The sequence below is a fragment of the Macaca fascicularis genome, chromosome 6 (genome assembly GCF_037993035.2).
Source record: "Macaca fascicularis isolate 582-1 chromosome 6, T2T-MFA8v1.1".
Classification (NCBI taxonomy): Eukaryota; Metazoa; Chordata; class Mammalia; order Primates; family Cercopithecidae; genus Macaca; species Macaca fascicularis.
The window spans coordinates 104,275,029-104,293,255 of NC_088380.1; the positions used below are offsets into that span (position 1 = coordinate 104,275,029).

The following is an 18,227-nucleotide window of genomic DNA, read 5'->3' on the forward strand; positions in this document are numbered from 1 at the left end:
ATTCTATTAACATTTCTGTAAGTCATGCATGATACTCATGATAAATTATGTCTGGGAATTGCTAGGATATATTTTGCTTCCAGAGATCTAGTTAGTCTTTTAATTCTTCTTCCATACATTAAACTTTCTTTTGATGTCTAGAGGCTTGATAAATATCAGTTAATACTTTCTTTCACACTTTGGATTGGTAGAGTTATTTGCAACTCACTCAAGAAAATGGAAATGTTCCTTTTTCTATATTTTTTCTAAATATGTCTACTTAATTAATTTTATACTATTATATCTCAGCATGGTAAGGAGGGGACCACATAATAATACTGACCTATTAATTGAAAGTTGCTATATAGAAAGACAAATCCATCTGGTATTATTTCATAGCGAACAATTATTCAATATTATTATAACCATTGCAAGATGAAGGCAGAAATAATTTATTATTCTCCAATAGGGTATCACTTGTTCAAAGAACTGAAGAAATTTAGCATGGTGACCGGCAGGGTTTTAAAAGAAGGGAAGCCTGGCTCTTGAGGAGACCAGAGGCCACATATATGTACCAGAAAAATTATATATATACCAGAGACCACATCAGAATGGGCCTTGTGTGTTATGAAAGATATTTCGGACAAAGCTACTGGGAGGCTGTGTGACTAGTGACAAGTTGTTTACCTCTCCATACCACAATGTTTTTATATAAAAGATAGGGATAATAATGCTGGCAGGCTCATCGGATACTTTTGAGAATGGAATGATTTTGCACATACATAAAACATCATAAGTATTGGACAGATGCCAAGTTTACTGTTGAAAAATGTAAAGCAGAAAAATGATACCATATAAAAAATCTCATCCAGAGTCTATGTCTTCTATTATGGTATGTTTGGCATTTCCTGTATCATTATGGCATTTTCCTAGTTTTCTTACACTAATAGGGTAAACAAAGCAAAGAACTGCCTAATAGCCAGGAAGTTCATTAAGAATGGTTTAATTGAAATTAAATTTTCAGGCCACTTAATCAATATCACTCAGACTTTCCACTTTAAGGCCAATTTATCATATTTTTCTATAGTCTTTATTTGGACAGTTACCATAAACATGACTTGATCAGCTCAATATTCTGTATAAATCTAACAGAAACCAGAGGGTCTCTTGCTGTATCCATTTCCTGAAGAGAACAGTTCATGCCAAGTTTCTGTGGCAAAGGTCAGTAATTAATAGATACTGTGGTACAACTTAATAACCTTATAAAATTCTGGATGTTAAACCACAACTTGGAATCACAGCCTGATTTTTCACATGTGCTCTCATGCACATAGATTTTGGTGCATAAACAGATTTCTTAAGCATTTTCACTTCTTTGATTTCAAATGTATCTAATATTTTTAAAACGTATATTTGTGTGTTATTTTCACCAATGCCACCCTTGTTTCTTTTAGTTACACACTCTTTCGAGGTAAAATTAGAATACAGGTAATTGTAAAGTAATTATGTTATTGAATAACAAAGCACAACTGTTAGTGCTTTTTAAAATTATGTGGGAATAAGAATCATGACAGACTTGCTTCAGGCACTGCAGTTTTGCCTTCCATTTCCTTGCCTCCTCTCACATCCTTCCTCCTCCTCTCCCCTTTCCTTCCTCTCTCTTTCTCTGTCAATATAAAATCATCCCTGTAGGCAAAACTCTGGTATTTATTTCCATTAAGATGCTGAATGTTTTCCAAATCATTTTCCAAATCACTTATACATGAATAAGTAAAAAACAATAAAATGTATCAATATGTAAAACATTTCACTTGAATAAGTATTTGGAACTTTCACATAGCATTTTTACTCGTAAATTAGGTGTCACACATTGAGATGAATTCATGTTTATGTATATATGCTAATTAGAACAATAAGAGGATTTTTTAGGCTTATAAACATGTTCTTTCCCACTCTACCGGTTTGCTCTTATATTTAAGTGCAAAAAAGAAGAGCACTTTTTGTCTGAGCATAACATTGGAATTTGAATTGAGATTGTGGACAGTATGGTTACCGCAGTGTGGTTGCTAGAGGCACTCTGCTGATTTCATATGTATGGGTTGAATAGACTGCATTTTTGACTGGCACCTACATGAATCTAACTATAGCTTTGAAATAAATGAAAGGAAAAGATCCAGCCCAACTGGAGTTTTCATAATGTTCTTAAACTGTGGACTGCAAGGATTCTGGGCGATTTTATAGTCTCAACCCCATATGAAAGATGGACACAAAGAGCCAGAAAGGTAAGATTGATAGCCATCGTTCCTGGAGAATGGAACCTCATCTCAGATGGAAGGAAGGCACATCCCTAGGCTTCTGCCAAGTCCAGCTGGTCTTTACTCATTTTCTTTGATATTCTTTACTTTCAACTTTAAAAATAATATTCATAAAAGTAATATGTGCATTTCTATAAAGACAATGGTTTATTTCTTTCTCACTCTGCCTGTTTTAATGGCCTGTCTTGGTACTTTTCCAGTTTTTAAGGGGAAAGTAATAATACTCAAATACTTCTAGCTGTCCAGCTTATCACTCTGAAACTTTCTCATGTTATGTCCATCATTTTACAATACATACCTAGAGAAGACTTTCATTTGACAGGACTTAAAGTCATACTAATAATATAAGCCACTCTCCTATTTTTGACTTAGAATAATTTGTCCATTTCCATTTCTCTAGTTAACTTCCTTTTGTAGTCAAAGAAATAAAAAGCTTACATTGTTTCCCTTCCAACATTAGGAATATAAACCAACTAACCAATGTATTACTAAGAACCAGAAAAAAAATTAACTATTCTGGAAATGGTAGATGGAACTTGATTCAGGAGGGCAACTTTTATGCCATAGAGATAAGAAGTATAAGAAAATGTTAAAAACAAAAGATAATATAACCCAAGTGCTGAATATCTGTGAAGCCACATTGATCTGCTTTTTTACACATAAAATAAAACCAATATTACTGATGAAGAGACTGAATCTTCACAGTTTGAGTTCATGAGAATACATTTATCATGACATTCAATTTTTAAAGTCTCAGACAAAATGTTATATAATATAAATGAATACTGTGGTCTCCTGAATTCTGGTTTGTATAGAAATTTCTACAATATCCAGAAGAGAGGAAAAGATGAAGAAGAAGAAACAGAGTTGAGTGAGTGTAGTGTTTACTGTCTAATTCCAACTTCAAGACATATGTGTACCATGAGAGAGGAGCTGAGACATTGAGACTCAGAACAGCCCTGATCTTGGAGAAAACTGTAAGCTCTTAATGAGGGTCATGCACCAGGATGTATGGAGACCAGCCCTGAGGTTGAGGACTGGAAAGTGAATCCAGGCCCTTCCTGCAGAAGGCCTTCTAGGCCACCTTAAGGGATCTAGACCTTTTTCCCCCAAAATAGTTATCCCTGCTTCTCTTCATTCATTTTTCAGTTTATAGAAGTATATCCTTAATTGTTTTCAAAAACAATACACAGGAAAGAAAAATTCTGATGAAAATTCTCATCTTTATCTTGTTTATCATAGACCTTGCCTTTCTGATGCTGATCTACTTCAAGTGTCTGGTGGGGTTTGGCTGTTTATTCATGTTTATGAATGAAAAATTAGGTAGATTAATGGGTCTTTTCTGCTGTTATTGATTTCTTCTCTGATAGTCCGCTCTCTGTATTGGCAGGGCATGCTGACTGTGAGGTTTCAGGTAAACCCTTTGGTTCTCTTAGTGTGCAAGCCACAACAGGGTCTCATCCCACATGCTCTCTTGTGACCTTTTCAGGCTGGGTTAGTCTGGGTCCCCTGAGAAGGAGATACCAAGATTAGAGGTGCAAAACATTAATTGGGGAAAACACCCATTAGAGGAACAGGAATGATAAGAAGGAAGATAAGATGCAAAGAGTTTTCTGACCATGAAACAAGCCTGACCTCTGTGAAGACAGAGAAGGAAGGAAGGCAGAATAGGTCATCTCAGATGGCAGCATAGTTCCTAGAAATATTATGCCAGGCTCTTGGGAAGCTCTCAGGACAAAGTAGCAAGTTAAAGAATTTCTGCATCTTGTAAGTTGAGCCTGCCTCTGCGTTCTTGCCACTCTCAGTCATTGGCTGAGGAAGTGTGGTCTTTGAGTGTACTATGGTGGTACAGTCAGAGTGCAACAGCTGGAGAGGTCAACCAATCACTCTCCCTGTTGCTGAAGAGCTGAGCAATTCACTTTTATGTTTGCCACACATGCCTCCATCAAATGTGGAGTTTATTTCCGCTCTGCAGAAATCTGTGCTGGCCGTGTTACCTGCTTCGGTCACGAGAATGCAACAAAAATGACTACGCGTAACACAGGAGACTGAGGTTTAGATCATGCAATTTCTTTCCATATCATTTGCTAATAAGGCTTTTTTTTTTTTTTTTTTTGGAAATGAGATGCCATGAAAGAAGTCTAAATACCCTGAGATGACCATGAAGAAAATCACTTCAGCCACATAAAGAAAGAAAATCTACATGAAGAAGCATGGTGATGACAAACATGCAGACAAAGCCTTTTTGGATCTTTTTGCCCAGCCCAGTTACCAGCTGAGAGATTGATCCCAGACCAAAATACATGGAGCAGAAGCACTGCTCTGCCCCAAATCCCAATCCAAAGAATCATAAACAAAATACAGTGGTTGTAGTTTCAACTCTTTAATTTTAGATGTACTTGTTACTGTATGGAGGGGCCTACCTTAGTATCCCTACCACATTCAGATAGTGGCTATGAGCAGCCCACAAGAAGCCTAGCCTTTGAGTGAATATGGCTAATGAAGTTTCCAGGGAGAATGTTGGAAACTTTAACTGACCTCTTTTAATTGTCCATTATAAAGTGAGAGAAATCAACCAAAAAAGGAGCTGTTTCATATTCAAGCAGAATTTACAGGAACTATTTTTAACTTAGGATGTGCCAGGTTAGAAAATAAAACTATGTCTCATTCCCAGCTCCTCCAGCTGGCATAGTCTCCAAATTAGGAAATGGATGCAGAGCCAAAATTAAATCCAAGACGCTGCCTGTAAAATGTGGCTTTGGGGTCAATATTAAGTCAAAGATCTTCCTGGAAGATGCTTTGTGAAGAAATTAAAAAAAAAAAAAATTAGTGGTATATTGCTTTGATCTCTGCTTGAATAAAGGGCACCTAAGGATATGAAATGATTTGTCCCATGACACCCTGATTCACAAACTGAAGCAGAGGGGCACATACATGTCTTTTGTCTAAGGAGTGGGGTTATAATTCAATGTATAGGAAAGACACATATCTTTGATAGAAACTGTACCAGTTTGGACTGAAATGGACAAGAGATTTCAAAATGAAGTGAGGCCTATGGGCCCCCAAACTTTCACACATAGGAAACAAGTTGAGAAAATCACTCAGCTGCAAATATGGGCAATGTCTTTTACAACATGGTACAGCAACATGGTATAGCTACACTGCCAGGAGACCCGCTTCTGGAGAGCAGAGCTGGACTTTAATTATGTACATTTATTTTCCCCAGAGCAGCAGGGGTTGACGACATATGCTAGGTGGATTTCAAAATTGCTGTGGATGACTGACTACTGTGTAGTTTCCTGTTTTCCTCCTTTTTTGAATGACAGGGGCTGTTGCAGTTATTCTGTCTCTATTTTCCCCATATACATTGGGTGTGGGTCAAGAAAAATGTCTTTTAATTTTTTATCCATTCATCTCTGAAGATAAGATGCTGTGCCCAAAGAATAACACCTGAAGAAACTTATCTGCACCTGGACCCAATTTAGATAAAGAAATTGTCCTCAAGCCTAGGTCTGATGTAATAGAATGAAATTTGGGGGGAAAGTGACGAGTGTGTTTTTCATGAGAGAGGAAATTTTTTGTGGACTGAAGGCAGAAGGTGTGTTTCCAAAATTGGTTCCCAAAATACTTGTTATCCCATAGGCTATTTTGCAGTGTGACTTTACCTTGACCTCATTAATTATGAAGTCTATTTCCCCTCTGCTGGAATCTGAGCTTTCCTTGTTATCTGTTTTTCCAACAGAATATAGCAGAAGTGACTGTGTAAAACTTCCCAGTCTGGGCCTTAAAAAATCTATGGTCTCTGCCTTTACCACTTGGAAGCCAATGGCCTTCTGAAAAGAGCCACTGTTTCAAGGCCATCATGCTATCGAGAAGCCCAAGCTAGCCATGTATAGAGAGGGCTGCCACATGGAGGCGCACTGAGGAAGCAATGTGAGTTAAGCTTTCTCAGACCTTCTAGTCCAGCCTAGCTGCAAGCCAGCTGCAGCTGACTGAATAACCCTTGTGCAGCGGAAAACTCTCAGTGCCCCCAATCCTGGTCCATATATTTATGAGCTAAACTGCTAACTTTTGGAACATTTTATCATGCAGTAATAGATAACTGAAACAGGGATAACTCTCCAGTCTTAGAACGTTCTAGCTTCACCCGTATCAATTGCTCAATTTCCTTAGTATGTTTCTTGTGTTAGCCCAGGGGGTAAATATGGCTACTGCATTTGTTCAGGACACTGATTTGTGTAGCTTATGCAATTGCAGTTCTTGATCAACCATCTCATTTTGTGCTTTGTCTCCTATTCTGACTTGTTATATTTATCAACACCACGAATTTCGTCATGAGAAACAAACAAACAAAAACCAAATAAAATTAAAATACACACACACACACACACACACACACACACACAAAACTTCCTTCCTCTGCTGCATTTTTCTCTGATGGGAATGTTTCTTTTTCCTGAAATGTGCCTTAATCTTAGTTCGATTTTCTTCTTCCTTCTATTCTCAGAGTTTTAACGAATTTATTCTTAATTTAATAACTTTACAATCATTCAGTGTTTGGTGGGACGTAGGCAGAGTAAACTTGAGTGTCTAATCTATATTTGGATATTGGTAGTCCATTCACCTACATTCTAATCATTATTCATTAATTTCTTTATTATTTCAACAAAAGAATCTTCATACATAAAGGATCATAGTAGTTCTTAAAAATATTCTGTTAAGAGCTTCCAATACAGTGAAGAAGACAAGCATTTGAACAGGTAACTCTAACACAAGTTGAGGTGAAATGAGAGCTGGAAGGGAGCAGACAATGTCACTCTTTATTATTATTATTATTATTATTATTATACTTTAAGTTCTGGGATACACGTGCAGAATGTGCAGGTTTGTTACATAGGTCTACACGTGCCATGGTGGTTTGCTGCAGCCATCAACCTGTCATCTACATTATGTATTTCTCCTACTGCTATCCCTCCCCTAGTCCCTCCACCCCCGTGACATGCCCCAGTGTATGATGTTCCCTTCCCTGTGTCCATGTGTTCTCATTGTTCAACTCCACTTATGAGTCACTCTTATCTCTGATGTAGAAGTGTGGAGATGACTTGACAGAGAAGCACGCATGTGAGCACCCAGCACTTGGCACGCAGCCTAATGTGCTCAAGTAGGAATGTGAAACAGAGTTGTTCATTGAAATGTTTAATGAAAAGTCTTGAATCTTGAAGCATGAGTATGACGTCAATAACCAGACAAGATGAGATGAATTTTCATGCCCAGGGAAAAGCAGGAATTAAGATTTGAAAGAACCAACAATGGTACCAGAGAGTCTCCTAGCATGTCTGGGGTGCTGGATATGTGGAGGGATGAAGTGACCTATCTGACTCCAAAAGTAGTAGAAATGATAGTAACATATATATAATTTATAAGAAAATATATACATAAAAATATTTCTTTTTTTCATTGATACTGGGAAGTTTCTTAAACACAGTAGTGATAAAATATGAGAAGAAAGTAATGATGAAATTATATTGACTTGGCAATTGTTAGGAAGTGAAAGATGAGAAATAGATGAAAATCAAAGAGAATTTTCAGATTTCCAGCTTGAGGGCTCCTATTTAGCTGCTTCCAATGAAAGTAGGTGGAAACAAACAAGTATTTCAAAAAAACCTGCATCAGAGCTTTTCAATTGAGACAGTTTATGTATAATGTAATTAGCAGGGAAATGGTGGCAAAGGACCTCTCTATGGGTCAGATGCCCACTTCTCTCTTCCACCGCTGTGATCACATGACCTAGATTGTGAAACTGAGCTGCCTCTTAGTCTGATTCACTAAACAGTGTCCTAAACATAGACACTAAAGTAGTAACATGAAATCTTGGCAGATGGCTGTTAATGGAGATCTGAAAATCCATTATCTGGTAACTTACCCATATATTATTTTTTTCTCATAAAAATAGATTATTCAGACCATAGGTAGCCCTTAATAGCATTTAAAAGAGCACACTGAAAGAGCTCATTTCTAATAAAAATGCAATGAAACTCTTTCAGCCTTAATCTCAAGAAAGCAAGAAAAAATGGTTGTGATATTTCAAATCAAAACTAATTTGTTAACCTTTATGGACAGTTTTGAAAACTTTATTTCAAACAGTACCTGAATTATCTGAAAAGGAAACCCATTGGATTCACAATCTTAATAAGAATTCTATCCTGTTTGTTGTTTCTGGATCTTTATGCCATACACTATTTCATCGCTCAAAAACTTTCTGAATGGTTAACATATGCTCCCCATTTTCTTACACCAGGCCTCTTACATGAGGACCTTCTTCCCTTTAGCCTGCAGGTTTTATCTGTTGTTTATGTATAAATGCTTTTTTCAGTAAAGAAATAGAAATCTTAAAGTTAAGATTGAGTGTGAGATAAATAGACCTCTGGTTAACCTGAGCCTTTATATCCTAGATGAAAATCAACCTTTCTGAACTGTAAAATAATCTTATATTTCTCTACCCCTCATTCCACTCTACCTTCGAATGTAAAACTCATTCACATTAAGGCATCAATGAATGGTATTTCTCCTTAAAGTTATTTGATTTTAAAAACTTTTTCAACAAATATCTGAAATGTTGAAGTTATAGTTTCTGGACCATCTTAAAGCACAGAAGTGCAGGAAAGTATTCAAGAGTTGAAAGAGGATTAGCTTGAAGTTCCATGAAGTTAGGTGACCAGTGAAAGAAATTTCATAAATAAGGAGCCAGTTTGGAAAGAAGAGTCTTTCCAGAATTTGAAAATTGCATGATATCAGAAACTATCTACTTTCCAGTTTACAAAGCCACCATTTAGCTGGGTAGCTGGGTAGCCACATTTCCTTGTATTTCTATTACCCTAGCCCAGACCATCTGAAATGCAATTGTGAAACATAGATGAGTGAAGTTACTAATTATGAAGAGAAACCAAACAGGGAAAATTCTTGATTAAGAGTCAGTGAGAGTGTTATCACTTCTCTCTTCTGATAGATGCCATGCTATTGGGAGATAAAGGCAGTTGACAGAAAACCTATAAATAAGGTTGCTATTAGATGTGGGCACAAGAGAAATAAAAGCACAATATAGATTTAAAATATTGACTTACACAGAGGGAAAAGAGGTGGCAAGCACTGAAACAAATCTATCAAGTGTTCAACAGAAATAATTATAATATTAAGAAATTTCATTAGCAATTTATCATAAGAGTATGTGGACACAAATGAGATTTAAACTAATATTTCCAGGCGATACCTTAGCTCTGTATCTCCATGGACTTAGAAACATTGATCAAGTTAACATGACCTATTATAATTAAAACTCAGCCAAGAGAGTGTACTAAAGAAAATTTATGGGATTGGGCTTCTGTAAGAGCTCCATAACCTGATGAATCATTACCCCCAATCTCTGTTACTATAGTTCTACAGCTCTCATTATAATTCTAGTGAGAAAAGCACTTAATGAAACAGTTCTGAGGAGGAAGCATGTTTATCAAATTTTGCTAATTGTATTATCCTTTGACCATCTAAGAGCTCTACTGATGAGACCTTAAGGGAAGGTCTACTGTCAAAGGCATACTCCAGTTGATCTCTACTTAAAAAGAGTAATTTTTATCCACTGGAAAAGTTGGCAATGATAAAAAGATTATTTTTTTCTTTCTATCCAGGAAAAACTTGAACCTCAAACTGTAAAATAGTAAAAAGGTATCCTTACCACTTTTTCGCTAATTTATGCTTTATTAGCCATACTCTACTGGTTGTGCCAACAGTCCTAATTTGAGATTAAAATAAAAGCTACATTAACTACTCAACTTGGTAAAGGTATACCACAGCACACATATAGTATGCTATTTCCATAAGCCTTCCCAAATTTGTGCCCACTTCTTTTATATTTCTTCTCTTCTCCCTTTTATTTATATAGTCTGAAAGAAATGACTGGGACTGAAAATAGAACATTTAAAAATATGCTTTATTTTTAAAGTCAGGTATATTTAGGTATACTAAACATATTGTAAAATTTACCTTTTAGATATATAGTTCTATGAGTTTTGACAGACACACAGAGTTGTACAGCCACCACTATGATAAAGATATGGAATATTAAAATGGGATGTTTGTTTCTAAATTTTTTAGAAAAATGATGAGTTGGGAATGATTGAGGTGGTTAATTAGAGGAAGTTGACTACAGTGAGAAAGACCATGAGAAAATAAGGCTGAAGTGTCAAATCAAGGAGGTTGGCTAAAAGAACACAGTGTCAATGATAAAGGTTGGAAATTTGGACTCTGTGAAAAAGACCATATATACATATAGGAGACCTGAAGGCAGGTGGCAGAAGGGAAAGTACTTTGATCCTTCACATTGTGTCCTTCTTCGCACCCAGGGACTCCTTCCCACCTTGTTTTCCCCAGTCACCTCTATCTTCCCCATTTCATGAGTCCTTTATAGCAGGAACAACTGCATTATACCCCGTGAGCTTTACATTGTTTAATTTTGTGAAGTTATGGGGCAATAATTTTCCAACGTTAGTGAGATTCATAGTTGTCTGTGGAACATTTAAAAATACTTGTGACTAGATAAACTCTCAAAGATCATGCTTCAGTTATTTTTAGGTGGAACTTCTTTTAAATGTAATTGGATGTTGGAAAGCAGAGTGAAATATTTTGGTATCAGGAATATTTATAGACACAAAATATGCCATGAAGTAATTATACAGTGAGACCTCTTTCTGTTAAGATGATAGGGTGCACCCTACACAAAAGTAACCTCACTCTGGACCAGCTCTTACTCCTTGCTCCACACAGAGTTGAGGAAGGGTCGAAGAACTGGCTGCAGAATTGTGAAAGCTACCGATTAGTTATTGTAGTCTTCAACAGTTCTCTGTAACCCTTTCTTCTATATAATAATATCCTCTCCATTCCCTTCTCATTCTTTAAGTATATGTCCTCATGCAGAAAAGGACTGGTAGTCATTTATATTCAGAGTGAAACACATTAATTCTCCTCTATTAAATCTCTTAGCACTTTCTAGCTACTTAATGCTGACTAAAATAACTTTTTAAAAGCTATTATTAAAGCAGGGACCATAAAACAGCAACTTGCCATACGAACATGCGTCATATTTGGTAAACAATATCTTTTTTACTGAACTTACTTGATCATTTTCTATATTTATGTATTTTTATTGTTTAACATATTTTTTAACTGACAACATTGTATATATTTATTGTGTACAACATGATGTTTTGAAATATATATACATTGTGGAATGGCTAAATCAAGTAAATTAATGTATGCATTACCTTATGTAGCAATTCTGTAGTGAGAACGCTTAAAATCTATTCTCATCATTTTTCAAAAATACAATACATTGTTATTAACTACAGTCACTATGTTGTACAATAGATCTCTTGAACTTACTCTTCTTATCTAACTTAAGTTTTGTATCCTTTGATATTGGTACATAATGGTTTAAATGTAATTTGAATTACGTGCCAATATTTAAAAATGAAGATATTTTATACAAACTATATATATATATATATATATATATATATATATATATAGTTGTTTTGTTTTGTTTTGTTTTGTTTCTGAGACAGAGTCTTGCTCTATTGCCCAGGTTAGAGTGCAGTGGTGTGATCTCAGCTTGCTGCAACCTCCACCTCACTGCTTCAAGTAATTCCCCTGCCTCAGTCTCCCGAGTAGTTGGGATTACAGGAACATACCACCATGCCCAGCTAATTTTTGTATTTTTAGTAGAGACAGAGTTTCACTATGTTGTCCAGGCTGGTCTCAAACTCCTGACCTCAAGTGATCTGCCTGCCTAGACCTCCTAAAATACTGGTATTATAGGCTTGAGCCACCACACCTGGCCAACAAACTATATAAATTTCTTCCTTGGTAAAATGTCTGTAATTTAAAATACTTTAATGTAATTAGTGTGATATTACATAGCTGTATTGTTTTGTTTTGTTTTGTTTTAATTCTAAAAGTGATCAGCCAAAACTAGTAATTTGCAGGAAGGGCCATACACCTAAGACAGCTGTTTTAAGCCCTCTTTTTGCTTTCTTCCAATAATATGTTCTTATTGGTGAAGTGCTGGTCTTGCTCTTTCGTTTCTCCAACCCCGCTGCTCTTACTTGCATTTCCCACCTGGCCTTGTGGACATTGGCATCTATGAAAACGGCACTGAAGGAATTTCAGATCCTGTCAAACAGGTGTGGCAGCAGCTCTCAGCTAAGAAGACTTCTTTTAGTGTTCAAAGTCATGTGAATGAATAGCCTTGAAGACAAATTTGCATTATTCATTTTGGCTCTTAGAAGGAAAATATTAGACAGCCACTTAGAACCATTGAACTGTCCGAATTCTCTTCCTTTCTCTTTCCTATCTTTTAATCTTAATCTTTCCTGTCTTTCCTATCCTTCTGCCCTTAATGTCACACAGCTGGAGATCCAGAGGTCTTTTACCCCACTCCCCATAGTGCCAATGCCAGCTAATGAAAGCCAGCCATATGAGACAAAAAGCTGGTTCTTTGAAAAGATAAACAGAATTGACAGACCATTAGTGAGATTAACCAAGAAAAGAAGAGAGAAGATCTAAATAAGCTCAATTAGAAACTAAACTGGAGATATTACAACCAATACCACAGAAACACAAAAGATCATTCAAGGCTACTATGAACACCTTTATGTGCACAAACTAGAAAATCTAGAGAAAATGGTTAAGTTCCTGAAAATATACAAATCTCCCTAGATTAAATCAGGAAGAAATAGAAACCTGGAGCAGAGCAATAACAAGTAGTAATATTGAATCAGTAATTTTTAAAAATGCCTAAAAAGGAAAAGCCTAGGACCAGAAGGATTCACAGCTGAATTATATCTGACATTCCAAGAAGAATTGGTACCAATTCTGCTGAAACTATTTCAAAAGATAGAGAAAGAGAAAATCCTCCCTAAAATCATTCTACGAAGCCAGTATCAACCTAATACCAAAACCAGGAAAGGACATAACAAAAAAAGAAAACTACAGACCAATATTCCTGATGAAGATTGATGTGAAAATTCTCAAAACACCAGCTTGCTGAATCCAACAGTATACCAGAAAGAAAATACATCGTGATCAAGTGGGTTTCATATGAGGGATGCAGGGATGGTTTAACACACACAAGTCAATACCTGTGATACATCACAAAAATAGAATCAAAAACAAAAACCATATGACCATCTCAATTGATACAAAAATATTATTTGATAAACCCCAGTATCCCTTTATGATAAAACCCTAAACAAAATAGGCATAGAAGGGACTTACCTCAAAGTAATAAAAGCCATGTATGACTTTTATTATTTAAAAGCCAACATCATACTGAATGGGGAAAAGTTGAAAGCGTTCTCCCTGAGAACTGGAAGAAGACAGGGATGTCCACTTTCACCACTTCTATTTAACATAGTACTGGAAGTCCTAGATAGAGAAATCAGACAAAGGAAAGAAAGAAAGGGCATCCAAACAGGAAAAGATGAAGTCAAACTGTCACTATTCGCAGATGATATGATTGTGTAACCTGAAGACTCATCCAAAAAGATCCTAGATCTGATAAACAAATAAAATAAAGTCTCAGCATACACAGTCAATGTACACAAATCAGTAGCACTGCTATATGTGAACAACAACAGAACTGAAAATCAAATAAAGAACTCAATCCCTTTACGACAGCTCCAAAAATCAATCAATCAATAAAATACTGAGGAATATACTTAATCAAGGAGGTGAAAGATCTCTACAAGGAAAACTACAAAACACTGCTAAAAGAAATCATAAATGACACAAACAAATGAAAACATCGATGCTCATTGATAGAGAGAATCAATATTGTATAAAATGACCACACTGCCTAAAGCAACCTACAGATTCAATGCAATTCTCATCAAAATACCATCAGCATTCTTCACAGAACTAGGAAAAACAATCCTAAAATTCATATGGAACCAAAACAGAGTCTGCATAGCAATACTAAGTAAAAAGAACAAATCTGAAGGCATCACATTACCTGACTTCAAATTGTACTACAAGGCCATAGTTACACAAGCAGCATGTCACTAGCATTAAAAGTAGGCACATAGACCAATGGAACAGAATACAAAGTCCAGAAATAAAGCCAAATGTTTCCAGTCAACTGATCTTTGACAAAGCAAACAAAAATGTAAATTGGAGAAAGGACGCCCTATTCAATAAATAGTGTTGGGAAAATTAGCAAGCCACATGTAGAAGAAGAAAACTGTATTGTAATCTCTCACCCATACAAAAATCAAATAAAGATGGATCAAAGACTTAAATCTAAGGCCTGAAGCCATAAAAATTCTAGAAGATAACATTGGAAAAACTTTTCTAGACATTGACTTGGCAAGGATTTCATGACTAAGACCCCCAAAGCAAATGCAAAAACAACAAAAAAAGTGCATGAGACCTAATTAAACTCAAAAGCTTATGCATAGCAAAGGAAGTAATCAGCATAGTAAACACAAAACCCACAGAATGAGAGAAAATATTTGCAAAGTATGCATCCGACAAAGGACTAATATCCAGAATCTACAAGGAACTTAAATCAGCAAGTAAAAAACAAATAATCTCATGAAAAAGCAGGCAAAGGACATGAATAGAAGAAATCTCAAAAGAAGATATACAAGTGACCAACAATCATGTGAAAAAATTCTCAATATCACTAATCATCAGGGAAATACAAATTAAAGCCATAATGATATAATGAGATACACCTCACTCCTGGAAGAATTGCTATAATTTAAAAAGTCAAAAAATGATAGATGTTGGCATGGATTTAGTGAAAAGAGAACACTTTACGTTGCTGATGGGAATGTAAATTATAGTACAACAGCTATAGAAAACAGTATGGAGATTCCTTAAAGAATTAAAAGAATTAGCATTCAATCCAGCAATCCCACTATTAGGTATTTACCCAAAGAAAAAGAAGTCATTATATGAAAAAGATGCATGCACACACATGTTTTTAGCAGCACAATTTGCAATTGCAAAGATATGGAACCCACTTAAGTGCCCATCAACTAACAAATGGATAAAGAAAATGTGCTATATAGTCACCATGGACTACTACGCAGCCATAAAAATGAATACAATAATGTCTTTTGCAGCAACTTGGATGCAGCTGGAGGCCATTATTCTAAGTGAAGTAACTTAGAATGGAGAAACAAGTATTGTATGTACTCACTTGTAAGTAGGAACTAAGCTATGAGAAAACAAAGGCATAAGAATAATATACTGGACTTTGGGGACTTGAGGGGAAATGTTGGGAGGGGGTGAGGGATAAAAGACTGTACATTGGATACAGTGTACACTTCTTGGGTGGCAGGTGGACTAAACTGTCAGAAATCACCATTCAAGTATTTATTGCGAGTGGCCAAGATGGCCAACTAGAAGCAGTTATGGTGCATGTCTCTCAGAGAAAGGAATGAAAGCAGTGAGTTAATATAGCACCTTCAACTGAAACATCCAGGTACTTGCATTGGGACTATTAAAGGAAACAACTCAACCCAAAGAGAATGAAGAAAAGCAAGTCAAAATGATAGCCCTCCTGGGAGGGACACAGAGTCAAGGGAACCTCCCCCTCCCAGGGAAGTGGTGAGTGAATGTGCATCCCTGGGAAAGCAGGCTTCTTCCATGGATCTTTGCAGCCCCTCAGGTCAGGAGATCCCCTCAAGAACCCACTTCACCGGGGCGTTCAGTCTAACGTACAAAGCTATGTGGAGTCTTGGCAGAGCAGCCACTCAGGCATATGCAGAGTTCCAGGAGCTTTACATACTCTGGCTCTGAGCTTCCCAGCAAAAGTAGCTGCAACTTTGGCAAGATGGGAGGTTGGACCTTTTTACATACCCCTAGGAAAGAGACTGACTCTTAGGGGCCAAGCAACAATGGTCTGCAGGCCCCACGTCCATGGCACCTTACAGGATAAGACCCACTGGCTTGGAATTCCAGCCAGCCACTGGCAACAGTATTGTGCCTCCCTGAGAAAGAGTTCTCAGGAGGAGGGATAAGCTGCCATCTTTGCTATTTGGATGACTCAGCCATTCCAGTCTGTGAGCTTTGGAGAGTCCAGACTAAATGGGGGCAGAAGGGCCCCCCAGCACAGCACAGCTGCTCTACCAAAATGTGGCCAGACTGCTTCTGTAAGCACATTCCTAATCAGTTCCTCCTTACTGGGCAAAATCTCCCAACCGTGGCCTCCAGACACCCCCACTGGTGTTCTCTGGCTGATCAGAGACTTGAATTCTCTCCTGACAGAGTTCCTAGAGGAAGGAATCTGCTTAGATGTTCCAGCCTGCGGGCTTCAGAGACCCCAAGCCAACCAGGACAGAAGCGGCACTCCAGCACAGCACAGCTGCTCTATGAAAGCATAACTAGACTGCCGCTTTATGTGGGTCCTCTATTTCATTCCTCCTTACTTAGTGAAAGTTTCCAACTGGGGCTTCCTGCCAACCCTGCCAGTTTTCTCTGGCCAACAGAGAATTGAAAACTTTCGGTGACAGAGCACCCAGAGGGAGAGGTGGACCACCATCTGTGCTGCTTGGGTGACTCAGCCATTCCAGCCTCCAGGCTTTGGGGAGCCCAAGCTGACCAGGAGCAGAAGCAGTACCCCAGCACAACACAGCTGCTGTACAAAAACATGGCCAGACTGATTATTTAAGTAGATCCCCCGGTCCTGTGCCTCCTGACTGAGTGAGACCTCCCAGCTGGGGTTTCCAGCCACCTCCTATGGGCCTGCATTCAGGCCAGTAACAAGTCTGTACCTCCCTGGGATGGAGCTCCCCGAGGAAAGGGCAGGCTGCCATTTTTGCTGTTTCATAGCCTTCACTGGCAATACCTTCATGTACTGGAATATCTGAGGTGACTAGGGACTAGAGCAGACCCACACAAAACACAGAAGCCCTGTGGGAAAGTGGCCAGTTTAAAACAAACAAACAACAAACAAACAAACAAACCCACCCAAAGGCCAGCAACCTTAAAGTTTGAAGGTAGATAAGCCCACAAAGATGAGAAAGAATCAGCGCAAGAATGCTGAAAACTCAAAGCAAGAGTGCCCTCTTTCCTCCAAATGACCACATCATCTCTCCAGCAAGGGTTCAGAACTGGGCTGAGGTTGAGATGGTTGAAATGACAGAAGTGGAATTCATGATCACTGAGTCACTGAGTTAAAGAGGTCCATTGTAACCCAGTGCAAAGAAACTAAATAGCACGATAAAACATTTCAGGAGCTGACAGAAAATAGCCAGTATAAAGAAGAATGAAGTCAAACTGATAGAGCTGAAAACAACTATGAGAATTTTATATTGTAATCACAAGTATTAATAGCAGAATAGATCAAGCAAAGGAAAGATTCTCAGAGCTTGAAGACTGCCTTTCTGAAATAAGACAGGCATACAAGAATAGAGAAAAAATATTGAAAACGAATGAACAAAACCTCTGAGAAATATGGGATTACATAAAGAAACTGAATCTATGAATGACTGATGTACCTGAAAGAGATGGGAGAATGGAACAAATTTGGAAAACATATTTCAAGATACCATTTATGAGAACTTCCTCAGCCTACCCAGAAAGGCCAACGTTCAAATTCAGGAAATGCAGAGAATCACAGTGGATATTTCACAAGAAGCTCATGCCCAAGACACATAATCCTCAGATTCTCCAAGGTTGAAATGAAAGAAGAAATGTTAAAGGCAGCTAGAGAGAAAGGTCAGGTCACCCACAAAGAAAAGCCCATCAGACTAACAGTGGATCTCTGAACAGAAACCCTGCAAGCCAGAAAAGATTGTGGACCAATATTCAACATTCTTAAAGAAAACAAATTCCAACCCAGAATTTCATATCTGACCAAGTTAAGCTTCATAAGCA

The 18,227-nt window shown here is 37.4% G+C and overlaps 1 long non-coding RNA gene across 1 annotated transcript in view; it reads left to right on the forward strand.

Moving 5' to 3' along the window:
* Positions 1-2,018: 2,018 nt before the first annotated feature.
* The window catches only part of LOC123573893 (uncharacterized), an 82,040-nt gene continuing 65,831 nt past the window's right edge, over positions 2,019-18,227 (forward strand). Inside the window, exon 1 of the long non-coding RNA XR_006698600.2 lies at positions 2,019-2,261. This is a non-coding gene — a long non-coding RNA (uncharacterized lncRNA). The remainder of the gene's footprint in view (positions 2,262-18,227) is intronic.